Source organism: Chaetodon auriga, chromosome 9, assembly GCF_051107435.1.
Source record: "Chaetodon auriga isolate fChaAug3 chromosome 9, fChaAug3.hap1, whole genome shotgun sequence".
Classification (NCBI taxonomy): Eukaryota; Metazoa; Chordata; class Actinopteri; order Chaetodontiformes; family Chaetodontidae; genus Chaetodon; species Chaetodon auriga.
Genome location: NC_135082.1, coordinates 23,305,141 through 23,321,373, shown reverse-complemented (window position 1 = coordinate 23,321,373; position 16,233 = coordinate 23,305,141). Strand labels below are relative to the sequence as shown.

The 16,233-nt window shown below is 43.0% G+C and overlaps 1 protein-coding gene across 2 annotated transcripts in view; it reads left to right on the top strand.

Annotated features, from left to right (window-relative positions):
- The first annotated feature begins 10,291 nt into the window (after window positions 1–10,291).
- LOC143325623 (teneurin-3) overlaps window positions 10,292–16,233 on the top strand; it is a 140,910-nt gene continuing 134,968 nt past the window's right edge. For both annotated transcript variants that reach the window (XM_076738836.1, XM_076738835.1), the window contains exon 1: window positions 10,292–11,062. The gene's annotated coding sequence lies outside the window, so the exon portion shown is untranslated. The remainder of the gene's footprint in view (window positions 11,063–16,233) is intronic.

The window sequence follows — 16,233 nt, the reverse complement described above, 5'->3', positions numbered from 1 at the left end:
CAGAAGAACTTTCCCGTGCAAAACTTTTTTAATCAGTTTGTTTGTTTTTAATCACAGTTGGCCTGGAATCATTCATTTAAAGGACGTCATTTTAGAAATGATAACATATTAGCACAATATGATTTCAAGCGATAATACTGAATTATTGCCCATCCAGCTCCTTCTTAATGCTGTAGGGAGTCGACCTGTTGCTCTGAAAACAGAGAATCTTTCCCCTCCTGCAGTAACTTGTAAACAAACGTCTGTTCTTCAAAATGCATCCGTACACTTCTGCACAGGTCATACAGAAACAAAGAAAAAAAGCAAAACTATAATGAGTAAGATGTCTCCCAGCAGCTTAATTAATCTCAAGATTAAGTCAGGCATGTCAGTTAGGTTTCTCATAATGTGAGTATGAATATAACAGATCATTCTGCCACATTGCCATTCAGTGATTTGACTGTGTCAGCCTTGATGATTTCAGCGTAGTGGACGCAGGGCAGGCTTAGTGAAAACTAAACAGCAGTGGTGTCGACTTTATTATTGACGCTCTTGCTGCCTTGGAAAACCTTTCGAATGAGAGCACTCCCTCACTGTTAGCACAGACTGACAGCATGCTGCTGCACAGCATGCTCAGTTTAAACAGGATGTTGACCAATGATGTTTCGATATTGCGTGCAGTATTTTCACATATAAGAGCGTCAAAGCAGAAAAGAGTGGTTACAGTGGAGTTTTGAATTGCCTCAGACCTCGGGTGCCGCCTCTGTGGCTGGAGTTGTTATTTTGGTCAAGGTGTGCTGACGCATGTCTGCGGCGCGATGCAGCACACAGGGGCCAGGAAATGGATCTCAAATGACTGCGTCTGTAATGGAATCACAGCGCTCATTCACACCACTATCGTCTGCCAATAATGACGAATAATTGTCAAAGAGAAACTACGCCATTAATGAGCGGAGGAGACGGGAGATGTGGTAATGATGAATCTCGATGTGTTCCAGAGACCTCTGTCTTCCCTCTGGTTTGCAAACGGTGCCAGCGCTGAAATGTAATGGCCTCCTGTTCGTCTGTCACGGGGGGAGAGAGAGGAAGTTGAATGAGTGGAATTAGATTGCATTTCCCATCCTCTTCATTGTTATTTTTGGTCAAATAACACATTGCTCTTCCACTCACAAGCAGGAGCAAAAAGCAGTTGGTGTGTAATCAATCCTTTTGCGAGGGGAGTGGGTCGGGGGGGCTCGCTCTGTGCCTGCCGCTGTGCACAAAATGGAATAAATGTGACATTAGGGACGCGGGTATCATTACCTTGATGAATTACGGAAGGTATAACGATTATGGAAATTGTCATCGACTGATCATTCGTCTCAATTTATTGCAGCTCAGTGCCACTGTGGCCCAGCAGACTGAAATGTTATAATGTCAATAGTTCTACGAGCTGTTATCAATGCTTGCTTTGCTCTCACAATGGCCGAGCACTGTAGGTCTGTTGTACGCCATCCATCGCAATCCAGACCTCAGCAGCGGACCCCCTTGATAGTTCATGAGGTGAAGGGGGAAGCTAATTGAAAAATTGACCAGTCACAGTCGCAGAGTGGTCGGGATGGAGAAGAAGATGTAAGACTATCGATGACGGGGTGCGTGTTGATTTGAACTTTTAGAGCGGAGCTCAATTTTATAACCACTCTCACATCTCGCCTCTGTCAATCCTGAATTAAAACAGCTCTAACAACCCACGCAGGAAGTGCAATTATGTCAAAAAATTATTTGCGAAGTGATAAAACTCATCGTATTAAAGCAGCTCACTGCTTTTTACATCTCCCTGTTTAGCAGTTGATAGTATAAACTCTTCAATTCACTGAAATATTCAAAACCAATCACCAAATTACATCGTCAATACTAAACTACAAATTACACACATAACATTAACAGTATCGTTATGGTAATTATGTTTTTGAAGATAGAGCAATCGTAATATAGCAGCATGCCACAGTGCACTGAAGTGTGTCCCAAAGAGATCCCTGGAAAGATATTGCTCTGTGCTCACCGTCAACAATATCAGGCCACCTCAGGGAGCTTGTTAGCACTCTGCATGTTTGCAAGTATTATCATAACACACCTACAATAAAAGGAGAGAGACATTTAGGCCCTTTTACTCACGTGACACATCATATTCCCCTTGTTGAGAATATATATGAATATGATTAAACCCTTGACATTCATAATTTTGCAGTGCAGTGGTGAAATTGGTAACCCTGTGAGACAATAAATCATAGTTATGTCAACTGCGCTCATTAGACTTCAATTTATGAAAATTGTGCAGGATATGAAGATTTGCAAAGGTCCAGACTCAATGAAAGCCTGTGATGGAGCCCCTCTGGAGAGTTTTCTAATCGCTGCAGCAGGAATATGGCCCCATAATGGAGGACATATCTCTTCATTAGCCCTGTGTTGGAGCACAGTTGCGTTCATCCAGCCTTTGATAAACGCAGTGCAGTTTTCTTACCCTGGCACTTTTAGCACACAAAGTTGCCTACGTTTAACCAAGTCCTCTCGGAGTGAATGTTATTGCTTATTGCACTAAGTGCACCAACCAGCAAGGGAGAGCATAACGATGTACTTAGCTAACATTAGATCAGAATCACTTTTACTTTTAGTACAGCACAAGGAATTTGGCAGTGCAGCTGCTGTTTTGGTAAAGCAGGATGTTATTACAAGGTGTTCTAGTGTCTGTTTAAACTTGAATTTGTGCAGGCTAAATCCCACCTTCATTCCTCTCCTGCAGTACAAACTATTCAAGGGTTTTCTATTGTGTATGATAGCATGTGCTGATTAATTCAAACCAGTACTGAGGGATTTGTTGGGTGTGGAAATGCATAGTGCAGAGCAGACATCTCTTTCAAAAACCAACCTCATCTCAGGCTCACAGAGACTAATTCCAGCAGAGCAGCCAATACAAATGCACATGGTGCTGGTGATCACCAGTGTGCCGGCAGGAGATCAGCTCTACAGTATTCAACCCGGTATCATGCAAAAGTGTACGATGGACCCGCCGATCCACTAGAGGACAGCGTGTCGGTGTCACGTTAGACAAAGCCTAGGAGTGAAAAGACATGTGTGTATGAAGGTGCAGTACCAGCAGGGGGCGATAATGACGGGAGCAAATGATGAACGTACAATAAGGAACGACCGAATCCAAATGAGGACGTTCACACAGGAGATCAGGGTTTATAGGTAACAAACTTAATATCAGTTAATGCTCTTAACATACATACATACATACTTATGCATGTAAGTGAACTTTTGTAAGTAACATTCTTATTTTAACCCAAACCACGATCTTTTCTCAAACCGAACCAAACTTCGCCTGATTATTGCTAACATCACCCCAGAATGAAAAGTGTTCACGCTGAGGCGAGGCAAAAAGCTGACACCCTGGACCGGCGGGTCTGTAACAAGCTTTGGTGTGATACCAGGTTGAATAGCTGCAGGTTAATCTCTCCAAGGCAGGACTCTATCTTAAACTCACGAAAGGCCTGGATGAAAATAATTGGTTGGGTTCTGCATCTTGACAGAAAACAGAACTTCAGTAAAATCTGTTTTTAAAAAAAAAAAAAAAAAAAAAACATTTCTTGGTTCAGGAATAAAGAATGGGTACAATATTCAATAAACAGGATGCATCATTCTCTCATGTTTACGATCAATTTGGCAATTGTCAATTCCTCTTCTGTTGTGAAAAATGTGCCGATGCAAACATCATTATTTCAGTGATCTATCACTGTTTAAACTGGAGACACCACCAAAAATTCTGCATGCATTTTTGTGTATCAATGCCAATTCAGAAGAGTTATATTACTTTGAAGTATTACTTTGACTCGGTCCCGTACATGAGAGGACAGACTGGGACTCTGTGATAATCATAAGCTTCTGTTCAGGTTTGATACAGTGAATCAAATCTGCTGCAAAAACACGACTGAATTCTGGGTTTTCATCCTATTTATCATTACCACCGCAAACCTAACAAAGGGAAGTTGTTTATTCCCAGATGGAAAACGAACCAGAGGTGTTTATTTTTTTTTATTTTTTCTGGGGGAGTGTGTTTTTAAACTGGAAGCCAATTAAAAACAGCCTCTGGTACCAAAAGGCCTTGTTATCCACCATTTTCACAGACGAATTTCGGCACATCTCTGAGTGTGATACAGAGGTGTAGCTATGTGTGATTCTTTTGAGAGGATCTTGCTTCGATAATGTGAGATATTTCCTGGTGAAATCAGGGGTCTGCGTTGCCTTGAATCGGTTGAAGGGGGGCAGAGTCTTGCTGGAGAAGCAAAAGCACTTAAACAAATCAAATGGCAGTATTGGATTAAGTAGTAAACTTCAAACTGCTATTGCTGAGTTATCAAAGATGCAACTTTGCCTCAATTTCATTTGGCCAGATGGTTATCTGTTATATTCAGAGTCTGGTGGGCCCCTGGCCCCTGTTTGAAACCGGATGTTGGCACACCGGGGTGGTGTGATCGCCATCCATAAACCAATTTCATATCAGTTAGGAAGTGGTTGGTTTGATGGAAATGGAAGAAAACAGGTGGCCCGAAGTGTTGTAGTGTTCTTTAATATCATTGTGCAATACGAAATAAAAATACAGTGCAGCTCCTTTTCTAATATTATATTGTATTGAGTTAAGCAACCACTCGTTTTAATGTGTTTTCCCAAATTAATGAATGAATTGGTTACCAGTCAGAATCTGCCCAGTCCAATTTCTCTCTGAAGAAATACACAAATGTAAAAAACAACAAGACAAAAATGTGTTTGATACAAACTGCCAGCAGTGGGACTGATCACAAGTCTGCAATGGTATTACTGGTTTTAATTTTCATATAAACCTCCTGGTTTACAATTAACTCAACACTTTTTATGTTTAAGGAAAAGTCATAAGATTTTGATGGTAAAATACATGAAAATATGCTTGTTGATTTTTGGCAAAACAAAACAAAACAAACAAAAGGAATAGCTGTAGGAAATGTAGTTTTCATTATAGTGTGACTTAATACTTAATCCATTGTAATCCAACAGACATGTGCACACCTTACTGCCCATTTCACCATTGAATAGGACCCTAGTATCGATCTTTACTCTTAAGATTGAGCTATGATGGGCTGGACGCAGCCTTTGGTACAATTCAACAATGGAGGAGAGGAGATAAACTGAGCCCACATGAAGGATCTCACCTGCAGCGCAGCAACAGGCGGACAGAAAGACACCGAACCACACATGCAGTGTTAGCTTTGGTGTCCGTGCACTGCAGTCTCATGTGGAGGAAAACTGGTTTTATATTTAGAGTAATTCTGCCTTCAAGGTTGACAGGTCAGGTGACCAGTCACTGGAAAAGTTTGCTGTTACTGTGACAGTGAGGGTTTAATCTGCTGTCCATCAGGTTGGTCAGACTGGTCCGTTGTATCCGTCAGCGTCCAGCGTTTATCTGCAGCTGTGGTTTTAGGTGTCAGAGCACCAATTACTTAATATCTCTCTCTCACTTTTTTCTTTTTGCTCCCGTGTAGTGTAGCCAGCGAATGGATATTTGAGGGTGATGCTGACGTTCAGCATTTTCCAAACATCTCATAATAACACATAACATAAGCAAACAATGCTGCTAAAGATCCCTTATTTCTTTTTTCCCCCTTTTTTTTTTTTTTTTTGAAATTGTGACCATTGACCAAGCAAGACACTTTTACAGTACAGTAAACAAACTAATGCTCACGTATCTGTCCAGTTCTGCGGTGAACACGTATGATCCCCATCATTCAAATGATATGATGTTATTTAAAGTTTTAAGGTCAGCTGTTCTTGACATTTGACTCACATCTGCATTTTTATGACTTGATTTTGCCACAGGAAATGGACGTTTCTTTCAAATAAATAGAAAAATAATGAGATGTTTGGTGCAGGCAGTGATAGAGCCAGGCGAGGAGAAGAGGACCACCTACAGAAAGTCAAACTTCATTAACACAACGGCGGCGATTATAGTAAGATGCCTAGAATAGCAATAACTTCCCTGACAGACAACAGCAGCTGTTCAGTGTCTCACACTCCACTTAAAAACGTCTGTGTTGTTTACAAACTGACAGGAGGGGATGAGTGTTTGTGACCAGGTAAACACTTCAGTCCTCAAACTGGATGACCACCAACTTTATCCAACTCGAACCGGTGAACTTGTGACTTGTGGGAAGTTGGGCAGAAGTTACCGATCTCTTTTCTTTTCCGTGATGACTTCCAAATGTTTACTGTCGTTTTATAAAGCTCCTTCTCGATCCAAGCGGCGTTTTCATTTCATGCTTTTCCATAGTGTTGCTAGCGGTTGCTGCTTGATTCTGCCTTTTGTGCCAGTGTTGCTGCATAGCTGCTGGAGCTATACACGAATAATTTAAAACCTCACTGTACAAAGCAGTGAGCCGGTCTACAGCAACATTTCTGAGTAATAGAATGTGCAGTTAGCACAATTAAGAAAAAAAAAACTAATTAAACCTTTGCCTTTTTTTCCATCAATAAACTACTGCTGTAGAAGGAAATGAGCTGCATTTACCCAAGCTAACATACAGAGGATGATACTGTAGACACAAATGGATTTTTTTCATTGTCTGATCACATGTTTCGGAAATTATAGAACAGAGTTAGATTAGGTTTTATGAACTCATAACTTCCATGAAGCGGCGTGCTGCCTGCTGCAGAGCAACGTGCCCTTTCTACCCACACATGATGTTATATGTTACTGTGCTGCCCTGTAACTTCCTGAAAAAGTAAATAAAACAGCTCCTGTCTGCTCTGCCACCGACTGTCAGACTCCTCGTGCTCAGAAAAAGTGTGTTTTATCTCCGGGCGCTGCCCTCTTTGCTTCCTGGTTAATCTTTTCAAATTAACTGCATGTAGTTCACCAGGTCTCCCACCACTAGCTTTGATTGACCACATGTCTCTCCCCTTTGAGGCTGTCCATCCATCTGAAAAATTTAGAATGACACTGAGCCTGTTTGATATTTCAAAAGGTAGTTCATTTTACTGTAAGTCATTTTTTTAGCCATATGTTGAAAAAGTCAATCTCAGCCAGGAGGAGTTGTGGGTTTTTTTTTTTTATTACCACCAAACTCAGAAAATAAATTGTGGGCAAGTTTCTTTTTCCTTCCTTGAGGAATTCTACTTTTTTTTGTGACCCAAAGGTTTTGATTGTGATCAAGTACAAGCAGAGTTTGTTATTTGAGAGTAAAGATTAGGATGTTTAAAATTCTGAAAATAAAGCAGGAATCTTTCTAATCGCCTGTCATCCGCCTGAAAATTGTTTTCCCGCCGTCCTGTTTCTCAGGTATTCTAGTTCCCTCTTTAGACTTGGTGGTGTCATGTCGACCCACTACAATAAATATAAATGTTCAGAGAATGGCCTCAGAAGGAAACCAAGGCCCTCCCACCTAGTTTCAAAGTGTCCTCTGAGATTTGACAGCCTGGCAGAGAGGCATCCATCTCCGTCCTCCTTTACTGTAGGCGACTCTGAAAGATTTCGGTCCTCTGAATAAATCCCAGACTCATTTGCAAAATGCTTCATTTTTGTACTGAAATATTCGGTCCTTTAGAAATTGATGATATTGGCTCAAATAAACGTTTTTTGGCGCAATAAATGTTTGCTTTATTTCCTTTTTCCTTTCCCCCACAAGTGAAGGAAAAAAGGTGCTTCCCTAAAATCCTCGGTGTGTAACTAAGGGTGAAAGCTGTTTTGTCCCTTTGGAAGGGATTCATTTCCACATGAAAAGGGAAGTACTGTCCAATCCCTTTATACATGTCCGTTTAGTTTGCCTAACACAATACTAGACTAACAAAAGGCAATAGCCTTTGCAGTGTGCATATAATGCACTGCACATATACAGAGTGCACATCTATTGTTACTTTTGCTTTCTAACATACATCACACAAGACAAGACACAATTTTGAACACATCAGACTCGCTGTCTGACCCCTTGGGGACAAATTCCGGCATGCACAGGACGAGTAAGGGAGTGTATGCATAATTTGTCAATGTTGCTTTTTTATAATGTCCACAGGTCTCTCTGTCCCCGCGGTGTGGCCCATCTGTTTTCTCTGCTGATACTGAACATGTGTAAAACATACGGAGCTGAGGAGAGATACAGCCTTTTATTCTTTGATGTATGCTATGCTCTTGGGCTTTAATGGTGAAGTTTCTGGTTCATGTTTTGTGTATTCAGGCACGCTTCCCACAAACCGGGAAGCAAATGCAGCAAATACTGTATGTTCCTGCATTTAATTTTAGTGACTATTCCTGACTTTAATCAACGAGTCTAAAAAAGGCTCCGCGCTACGGGATGCATGAATCAAGCACTGCGTGTTCATGCTGATACAACTGTACTCTGTGTGGAAACTCTATCATCAATCTATAACATGTCTGTGGGCCATTTGTTTGATATGAAGCTTATTTTTATGTTGAAACCTCACATCTACCTCATATTCAAGCTCTAGTTTCCAATTCTTCCGGGGCTCTTTTCATCATGCAAAACCCAGCTACTATGTGAATACCCATTACACCTTTGAATCTGGCTGTTGAAAGTGACTGGCCTCCAATAGAGGGCACAGTTGACTGCATGGACTCGCATGGCAAGTGTAACTGGGAGAAACGAAAGCCTCGCTGAAGGTCTCACGGAGAGGAACTCTGTATCAAAGATGGAACCTAAAGATGTGTTGTAGTAAGAGAGCTTTTTTTTTTGTGAGACAGAATGATCTATTTTCTTTGGTTCAAGGAAGTGAAGGACTGTTAATCTATCATTAACCCTCTGGTGTACCGAACTTGAAAGAACCTTTATGCGGATAAAATGTGTGAATATGTTGCTTAGTAACTAACTTCCACGTACAGTCTCTGAAAAGCCCCCAAGAATATTACAGAAGAGGGAAAAAAGTAGTTAGACTTGAAGTAGAGGAAAAGGGATGGAAGCAGGAGGGGCATTGGCTTCAGCAGCTCTTACAGAAAATTCCTCTCCCTTTTTATGTCCTTTCTTTCTCTCCCTTCTTTTTTTGCATGCCCTTGACTGAAGATTGAATGGCAGAGTTGGAGATGGATTGTTGGGCAGTTGCCTTTCATGCAGATAATGCCATTTGATGGAGGCGAGTTTTTGATGTGCTCCGGGTATAATAGAAGAATCAAGCATCGAAGGCCAGGACTGATTTTGCTTGGAGAAAAGCTGTCCTCAGTGATAACTTCATCACTGCATGTGGTCGGACGTGGGGTAAATTCAGGAAGGGGATTTAAAAAAAAAATTGCCCAGTCAGAGCTGCAGTAGTTGGCCCCCTATTGAGCCATGGGGCCTGCAGACCATAGCTCGAAGGTCTGTGATCTACCACTGGTATTGTTAGTCTTTCTATCTTCTCTCTCCCTCAGAACCAAAACGACTTTGCCTCAAAATGCCTTTCTAGTGGGATTAGTGGGCTGTTGCTTTTGTAATTAATGAAACTCTGCTTTCTGTGGTCTATCCTCTAAATGCTATCATTTGAAGCCTATGAGATAGTGTCTCACATGTTTTCTTCAATCACAAAGCTAATTCAAAGTAAATGTGGTTTTGGTTTAAGACCGGGACGGAAAATGGCCGGAAGGCAGGCGCACTTATCTCTGTAACCGGAGCTCATCAAGATGAAGTTTTCACACTTACAAAATTCTAAAGAACTTCAATTCTGTCTATGAAATCAGCAGCGAGAGGCCTGTCAAACCCCTCAAAAGCCAACTCATATACTGGTTCGTGTCAGTGTGAAAGATGGAACAAAATCTTGAAATGATGTTCATTAGAACAACATTTCTTAATGATAGAACTCGAACTGTGTGTATTTATTGCACATCTCTGCTGCAGTTGATCAATTCCACTGCAGATGGTGGCTGGAGCAAAACAATATGAATCAAGCCCTGTTCGACTGCAACATTTGCATTGGAACAGCGAGTCGTTCGGGCCTCCATGTTTGTCTAACAGTTTAATTAACAGCTTGAATAACCCTTCACTGCTGGTCTTCTGTGAGAAATAACACGTTTATTTACATCAGCCTGCCATTTGCCTTCCCTTTGTCAGACTGGAGGTGAGAAATTTGAGATTTTGAGTGTTGACCAATTATGTGGCAGCGCGCGCGGCCATAGGTAAGCTTAACGAGCAGCTCCTCAATACAAAAGAGGAGAGGTAGGCTGAGGGGACGCAGGCAGGTGGGCTGAAGCGCAGCAGAGCCACCTATGCTGTGTCAGATTCCATTTGAGGGGACATTTTCCAGCCTCTGACTGACTTATCGAGTCCTTTGGCAGGTGGGATCAAACTGCTGTGGTCAAAGTTAACGTGGGGTCCTTTAAGGTAAACACTCTTCTTCGAATAATGGAACTAATTCGGCTCACACGTGCAGCTGCATGTTGCTCGCCAGCTGGAGGTCACAGTTGACCCTCCTTTTTTTATTTACGGCCTCCACCACAACACCGGTGCTGATAGGCAGAGCAGATGCGACGCTGAGCAAGGCGACGGGATGCGCAGTTTATCAGCTGACAAGTGCATATCGGACAAAAGAGCAGCTGAGCGGCTGTGAGCCTCCGCATCCTGACCGAGTGAGTTTTCTTTAAGCGAAACAAGGCGCGCATCCTGCACGGCTGCTGGCCGACGGGGAACATTTGTAGTGCCTCCTGCGTGGGGGACAACTGCATTGTTGGAAGTACTGGCTGCGCTGAGCCACTGGGAGGACTGGGAAGCTTTCTGAGCACAGACACGTTTCGCACGGAGCTGGCGCCTGAAGCTCTCAGCTCCTGACACCGCGACGCGGCACAGCGTCCTCTCCCAGGTCCGCTTGCTCCGAGGCGTGCGCGGTCGGTGTCGACGGCAGAGCCGAGAGCTTTTCTGGGGGAGATTCGCAAGAGGTTTGTCTGTGAAGAATATCAGCTGTGCCACATTGCACACGCGGCTATTGTGAGAAAGACACCGCGACGCACTCTGCACACTGCCGCCTGCAAGTTTGGACTAAAGCGCACCGCTGGAAGTTTATGCGCCTCTGGCTCGGACAGGCTCGCTGAAGCTTCGTGCAGGTCAGTGTGCTGGTAGTATTTTACCCTCCTCCTCGGCTTTATGTGGAAGCCACCCGCGTGATTAATATAAACGGGCAGAATCGGTGGTCCTTGTTCAATAATGGTGTCTAATTTGGTCTGTACGCTCTGTTGCAATATCCCGAGTCCCCTGACAAGACGTGGAGCCGAAACCTGCCGGGCTGCCAGCCCCCTTTTTCCCATCACTATCTTGATTAAACGAATTAGATCATACTTTTTGATCCATGCCCTGTGGATTTTTAAAATTACTGCTGTAATGAGTTTAAGTGTTGAGCGGGATGTAAGCGTGTCTGAACAGGTCCAATTTGGGGAAATAACATGATAACCTCAAGTTCAGCATTCAGAAAGATGCAATTTGTAAAAGTCACCTAATTTTGTGCTCCTGAAATTAGCTCATAGGTGGAAAATTAATAGGTTGTGCTGCTGCTTTCTGAAGGTTATGTTCAAGTCATTTTATTCCTCAGTGCTGACAATAAGAACATAATCTTCCTCCCAGTCTCCATCACCTCTCACCTCAGTGTCCTCAAGACATCTGACCAAGAGCTGCCACTGTGGGATGGCTTTGCTCCAGTAAGTGAATTTATCTGCACATAAAATGCTTTATAAAAGCCTGAAAGCCTCGCTGGGGTGTAAATCACCTGCAGAGATAACCCGCTCAATCCACTAATAATTCAAGTGTCGATGAGCTTGCACACACTCTTGCTAAACTGTACCAAATCTGTGGTTTTTGGCCTGAGGTGGAGGAGGTGGAGAAATTTCATCGGACCGTTTGAATTTGAAAGAGGCCCCTAGGAAGGTTTTGTTTGGCACTGGGATTCAGTGCCTCGTGGGTCGGACATGCTGCAACTTTTGGGTCGTATTTTCTGTTAGGAGAGAGGGATGGCTGCCGGACGACCGTTGGATGGATGTGCAGTGTTTAATTTGTGGTTTGGTTTTGTGTTTTGGTCGTAGTAGCATTTCTTCAGAAAGTGCTCCTAATTAAACAGAATGGTTTAGACGTCAGCTGGATTCAGTTCCTCCTTTTATTGTGTCTCAGCTTTATAACATGGTGACTTGTCAGTGCTTGGCATGAGCCGGAGAGAAACGCTGAGCTGATTTCACTGTGGCATGGATCAGCGTGTATGCAGTCTGCAAACACGCGCATCTGAGTCCACATGATAGCCCAGAAGGACAAGTATATCTGTCCAGCTAAATTGATTTATGGCTATTGTCCAGAGTGCTGTTGAGGAACTGCAGCAGTTGAGGCCATTTTCTGTTTCATATTCCTCCTCTGACGAGGGCTGGAATAGTCAAGTAAAACAGATCTTCAACACTTCAGGCCTCAGCAGTGACTTATGCACCCCTCCACAAGCCTTTGGCTGTGTCTTGGGCCACATAAGAACAAAAAACGGCTCCAAACTAGCGTAGAAACAGTCTGTCTTCCTTGTGCCAGCCTGTAAAGGCATTACAGTGACACTTATTGGGTGATATTGATGTGGTTTTGTAGTAGAGCAGCAGAACATGAGAACAGCTTGTATTATCTTTTTTTCCACGGCAGTGATAATAATTTAAACTCACTTTCTCAAATCAAACATCACAGTCTATGCTAAGAATGTATGTACCATTCCTGATAGATGAAGTGTTTGGTGTTTACACTTTTCAGAAGCACACCTGGAGTGAGAACAGTGCTCTTGTGAACATTAAGCTATCAACACATTTTGCACCACTCTGCAGTGAAAAGCAATAAACCACTGTCAGGTTTACATTGTGCACATAATGTAGCAGGCGATTGCACAACCAGCGCTGAGGTACGTAAGCTTGCTGCCGTGACCCCTTATTGAGGCTTTAGCCTCAGCTTCAAGCTTTATTGCCCTTTAATCCCTCTAATCAAAGCGGGTGACAACAATTTCTGTTTCAGCCGAGAGCAGGAAATTCTCGAGGTGGTTTTTACCACGCTTGGAGCTTGAAATCATCTAATTAATTCAGAAATATTAGAAGAACTGTGTACACAACACTGCCACTCCATGTTCATGTCCTTAAGTAATTTCCCCTTTCATTATTCCTGTGGAGAATTTAATATTCTGTGTGATGAGAACTGCCTCCTTTAGGGATAATGCCGGCTTGAATACTGGCCCTAAACAGTTTTATAGATTATTAAGGGGCAATCAAGATGACTTCTCTCCCTCTGTAAAAATTACTCCTCTAAGATCTGAGAGATATTGAGGGAGAGTCGATGCACAGACCTGCGCCTATAAGAGCTCTCATTACTTGTTGATGCAGATAGTGGCTCAGAAGATGACCTTATGAATTATAACATTTGATATGGCAAACAGCATCGCCGACTCTCCTGTTTCAACACATCAGAGCAAACATGTGAAGGTTAATGCAGCCTGACAAACTGCCCACAGTTCCCTGGGCTCCACGGATCGGTTCCATGTCATATTTACTTTACATAATTGCTGCCCTCTAATCTGTTACTATTAACACGCAGCCTGCCTGGCTATTGTCTGCTGCACTCTCTTTCACCTGTTTTCTCTCGCAGTACATTTCCCTTTTCCTCCCATGAGCATAGCCAGACATCATGATAAATAGTTGGCGTGAAAGTAAAGCATGCCAAGATGCGTATAGGATCTTGAAGTACTTTAGAAATTTAAAGAAACCAGGCCTCCGGATGGCGAAACCTCCATCATATTTACTTGTAATGACCTTAAGTCAAGGGATTATTTGGGTTTGGCACAGCGTTGTGACACTTGAGGCAAAGTTTACCCTGACAAAAAAAAAAAAAAAAAAAATGTTTTTCCTGCAAGTTGCCAAATTATTGCTGAAAGTCACCCTAGGATTTGGGGGGAGGGGATTGCATGCTCTTGAAATGTGCTTAGAGTAGGGATATTTCGTGACAGCACTTGATGCATTACCACTGTGGTCCTTAACTACATTGTATGCTGCACGGGAGAAAAAAACACGGTATGGATGCGAGCAGGTTTAGGACTGTATGTGCCTTATGCTGTCTCTGAAGTCACAATGTGTGTGTTGAAATCACAGATTGCTTTCCTTAATTTAGAAACTTCCCATTCAATTAAAATGTGGACGTCTCAACGAGCTTGAGCAACAGCTAAGAATATTAATAGAATTTTATATTAGCCTAAACATGGATTTACATAGTATTTTCCATCTCCCATATCTGCTCAGTATAATGTGATACCTGCCATTGCATTTTGATTGGGGAGGAGAGCGGAGCTTTCTCAAGGGTGCAGCTGCTGTAGCCACATCATGGCTATTGTAGACTCACTGCATGACTTGGTCTGCTGTGCATAACATCAACTGACGCCTGCATCTCGGCGTTCACCTACGTGCAGAAGCATTGGAAGCGATGCGCTGTGCGTAGGTGTTCACGGACAAAACGGACAAGCAGGTAATTGTTTTTGATGATGTTTAAGCCTTTCTTCAGCTGTGTTGCTTAAATCGGGAAAGGCGAAGATTCAAAGCGTGGCATCTCTTGGTTTTGTTTCAAACATTTACTGCTGCTCCCTTGCCGAAGCAGGCTGAGATGAAAGCCACCTGCCATTAGCCACAGGACGCTGTCCTGCTGGTCCAGCTCTGGGAGCAGCACCGCTTCACACTGTTGTAACCTACAGATTAACATTTATGGCTCAGCATGCTCTGGTGGACTTTCTGGGTCAAGACCAAGTGGCAAGATTGAGGAGTGGGCCTGACTTTGTAACAGTACAACTCTCCCTGTGTGCGCCAGGCTGAGCCTGGCGGGGAGAGCCAAACCGAAATGTGCTTAGTTCTGTCATAGGGAGAACAAAATAGAAATGCATTGTGCTCTCTGCTTGTGAAAATTGCCCTGGGTGAATACCTGTGCGGTTCCTAGGTTCAGCGCTTGTGAAATACAGACATTATATTCGAAGACTGGTCGGGAAACGTTACATATTTAAAGGACATTACGAACACCTCCTCTCACTGACTACTCCTGCACCAACACCTTTGCCTCCTAAGTCATGATTATGTATTGTTCAGCTCGCATTAAAACATCCATGTGAAACCGTCTTGTTTTTTACATGTTAGAACATTTTTTTAATGCCCCTCATGGTGCATTAATTTGCCCAAATTTTCGGGATGGATTCCCTTTGCTGTTGTGCTCTAATTGCACAAAGCAATATTAACCCTGGAGGAGGTTTCTCAGAATAGCTCAACCTGCCAAAAGCCTCTGGTCTGGTCTTTTGTGGCCCTCGGACAGCTTAGTGGGAAGTTGGGCGTCAGCTATGCTTGTATGTAGAGCTGCTTGACGGCCTCAATAATTCTGTTGACGCGACCTCTGTGATGCTGAAAGCTGCAGGTCTGGCGGGTGACGAAGAGCGATGGTGGGGACAAGGCAGAGGCGCTGGTTCATGTGGGAAGCCAGGCAGCAACACTTCCTGTCTTTTTATTATCAGCAGGGTGAAGAAGAAGAAAATATTGAATATCAGACCATTGAAGAGTGCAAAACTGGCACCTCAGAGTCAGTGTAATGGTATACAGGTCAGCAATCTTTGACTTCCAGCGGAGAGCGGTGTGCATTCAGAAGCTGGTCTCAGCCAATCGCTACAGAGCACACTCTCCAAGTTTCACCCCTGGAAGTAGAGAAACCAGCGCGATGTTGGTGAATTTTTAGATTGATGTTTCTTTAATAAGGCTTGCTCTCTCTCAGTATTCTGATAGTGTGCCATCATGACCTACATACTCCTTAAAACGCTGACAACTAGAGAATAAAACCCTCCAGTTTCTTTATGTGTAGTGTTTTTTCATGTGGCGCCACATGCCTAAAGAGAAAACGCGCTCAATGTATTATTCTCTGTCAAGTGCAAAAATTGCATCCATGACATGCACGCAATTTGTATTTCTACTAATTTCACGTGATTGAAGTGAGTATTTAGATTCCTTTTGTAACAGTTATGTAGGTAACAACAACCGCAACAGCAGGTCAGAATCTCTGTTTGGTCAGATTTGTTATTTTCCAGCAGGCACAGCAGCACCGGAGTGTTGCATTCCCATTGCAGTACTGAAGCTTTCCCTCATACTCTTCAGTTGTCTGCCGCTATTATATGATTGCTGTGTATATTCCATCTCCCCCTGCACATGCTAAAACAGGGAGGGTTAGTTTGTTGTACAATCATGTGCGCTGCATTTGAATG